Raw genomic sequence first — 3,012 nt, forward strand, 5'->3', positions numbered from 1 at the left:
AAGATTCTTTCCCACCATCTCTCTCCAAATTTGTATCTCTTTCGTGGTGTCAGTTTAAAACAAGTACAATAAATTATTTAGTTTAATATCCCCTTAATTGTATATGATTTAATGCATAGGCCATAAAATTTCATTATGTCAGTTTCCAGGAAATGTACCTTCTTACCTTATTATAAAGAAGTGACTGTTATTAGTACAATTTATAGAAAATGAAAGACAAAAATGTTAACCCACTGTTTCTCAATTTAGGTAATCTTTATTCCCTAGAAGTTATTTGGCAATACCAGAAAACGTTTATGAATTTCAAAACTAGCATCACGTTATTAGATTCTCATGCAGAGAGGTCAGGGGTGCTGTTAAACCTTTTACGGTGCCCAAGGTGATGCCCACCCCTAACAACTATCCGGGGGAAAATTTTAATATCACTGAGGTTTAGAGAACCTGTACTAAATAATTAATTTTAAATCATGCACCTGGCAATTGCTTAATCTTAGTTCCGTTGCCATGAAATAGAGGATTTATGTATAATTCTATTTCCACCATTATCACTCATGTCAGACAATTCTCTTCATTGCTGAAATTTATCGAAAGACAGAAGCCCTCATCTCTAGAATTTATTTCTGCACAAATATTAAAATTCACATCTGAGCATGACATTCCCCTTTTCAATAATGTTTCCTTTGCATCACACTTAGAACACAGTCCTAAAATCTTAAGACATTTAAGTACTAACAATCCTTGACACTAGCTGTAATTCAACCTTATTTCTCACCTGCCTTTCCCTTTATACCATGTGCCAGCTGCACTGGCCTGATTTATTTTCTATTAATCTGCCAAACATAGTCTTATCATAGGTTTTTAACATACAGTATTCTGTGTTCACTGATTGAAATTTTTTCTTCTGCTTAGGCATCTTTATGTCTTTTCATTTAATGTGTCTCTAATTGGCGTAAACTGTCACAATAAAGTGAAAATAATTAAACAGTGACGAAACTGTTACAAAGGTATCCGTGTGTGCCTGTGCACTTTGGCGGAACAAGGCCCTGGAAGGAGGAGCACTGCTTCCTGAGAGGCCCCACTGAACCGGCAGTTGGAAGCAGACCTGACCTGGACTGGGAGAGTCTTGTGCAACAGGGGCACTTTCCCGAGAGGCTCCTCCTGCAGTCATGCCTGGTGAGTGAAGCAGAGTGGTGCTGCCTCCACCCAGTTGCCCAGTCACAGGAAGTAGAAGCTGGAGGGGGGGCAGCCATTTTATCTCAAAGTGCTCCTGGGTTCAAATTCCGGCAGCAGAACAGCTCCGAGGGGCTTCAGTGCCAGCACTCCAGGAATGGAGGAGGGAAAGTCTGTCCAGTCACAAGAGACAGCTGGCAGTTGGACAACAGATGGGGAAACCCAACCGGAAGTAGGATCTGGAACTCAGACCCCAATCTGGCAAAGGCCAAAAGCAAGCTCTCATCCCTAGGTGTGTAGGGCTAGAAGCAGTGGAACAAGGGAACCAGCCCCCAGTTCTTGGTGCAAAGGTACAAGCAGGCAGGAGACCTTGGCTGGTGATGGGACAAATGCACCCACCACCTCCCCACCTTGTGACTTGCAAGCAGTTTTGGGCTGGACAAAAGCATCATCACTTTCCTAGCGACCAACAGGAGAAGGGCCTTGGCTAGCTGTGGACAAAGGCACTCCCCTTGCCCTACCAAAAGCTCATGTAGGAGGAGTCGGCAGTATGGCCATGGTCAGCCCCACACTCAGCAGTAATCCTACTGCGGACTTGGTGGAATTATTCAGCACAGATTCTGGCTTTGACAAGGGAACTAATACTGAACTGGAGGCACCAGAGGAATGTTTTTATAATGTGTTTTTTCCTTTCTATCCAAAAAAGTGTTCAGGGGGTTGCGTAGGTTTTGACCTGTATTGTTTGCTTTGTTTTCCATGGCTTGCTTTTCTCTTTCCTCATCAGTCTGTCCTTATTCTCCGAGATTTTCAGGTGAATTAACATGTGTCTACTCCGTCTGATTAGCCTCAAAATTCTTTTGCTTTCTCCTCCATTCTATCTCTCCTGTCTTCTCCAGCTTCTCAAAATTGTGGTGAACACCCTTAGTCCTTCAGCCTTGCTTGTATTACATTTCTCTTTAGCTATCTCTCTGCTTTGACACCTATCCCTCTTTAATTACCCTACTACATAGGGCAAAATCACTCTACAAAGGGGAAATCCACTGCATACAAATTCCTGGTCTGTGTTGGAGGTAGTTATATAACTATAGATCTTACTGCTGTGGTTAGAGATACCGAATTAGCAGTCACCACAGTGTATCAGTTTCTAGGCTGTGCTTTATAATATTATTATTACTAATTGTACTACTTCAGCCAAAATGCCATAAATGTTGAAATCCATTGTTCACCCTTGTATGATAACACTGTCATATTCTGAGGTCACAGTCGTTCCCATAGCTCAGTACCAAAGACTGGATGCTAAGCCAAATTGATAGAAAGACATAATCCCTAATAAAGTGGGAAGATAGAATCCTGGGACAGTCACAAAGACCAACAGCCAGCTACACCTACAAGACAGCTCAAAGGCACAAATATTTCCTAGGGAAACTTTGATACCACTGATAAAGAAAACCAGCCATATTAAACAATAGAAAATGACAGGATGCAGAAGAAAAGTGCAATCCCAGACTCCCAGCCCACCAAGAACAAATCCTGAGGAAAATGAGATAGAGCAAAACAGAAGCTACCCATCTAAACTCATTGGAAACACAGTATGAGAAACAGAAAATGTTTTTCACGAGGCTATAGAGGATATCAAAACAGAAATAATCTCATGGGTTAAAAAAATTGATGAAAATAATGGAAGACTTGGTTTGCAAATCTAGAGTAGATTTAGATTAAAAAAAAAAAAAAAGGGACCAGGCTGGGTGTGGTGGTGCATGCCTATACTGCCAGCACTCCAGAGGCTGAGGCAGGAGGATTGTTGCAAGTTTGAGAGCAGCCTGGGCTACAAAGTGAGCTCAA

The 3,012-nt window shown here is 41.8% G+C and overlaps 1 long non-coding RNA gene across 1 annotated transcript in view; it reads left to right on the forward strand.

Moving 5' to 3' along the window:
- LOC102009439 overlaps positions 1-1,143 on the forward strand; it is a 56,738-nt gene extending 55,595 nt beyond the window's left edge. The window contains exon 3 of the long non-coding RNA XR_262470.2: positions 1,005-1,143. This is a non-coding gene — a long non-coding RNA (uncharacterized LOC102009439). The remainder of the gene's footprint in view (positions 1-1,004) is intronic.
- Positions 1,144-3,012: the final 1,869 nt, after the last annotated feature.

This window comes from Chinchilla lanigera, unplaced genomic scaffold (assembly GCF_000276665.1).
Source record: "Chinchilla lanigera isolate Chin_1 unplaced genomic scaffold, ChiLan1.0 scaffold00047, whole genome shotgun sequence".
Classification (NCBI taxonomy): Eukaryota; Metazoa; Chordata; class Mammalia; order Rodentia; family Chinchillidae; genus Chinchilla; species Chinchilla lanigera.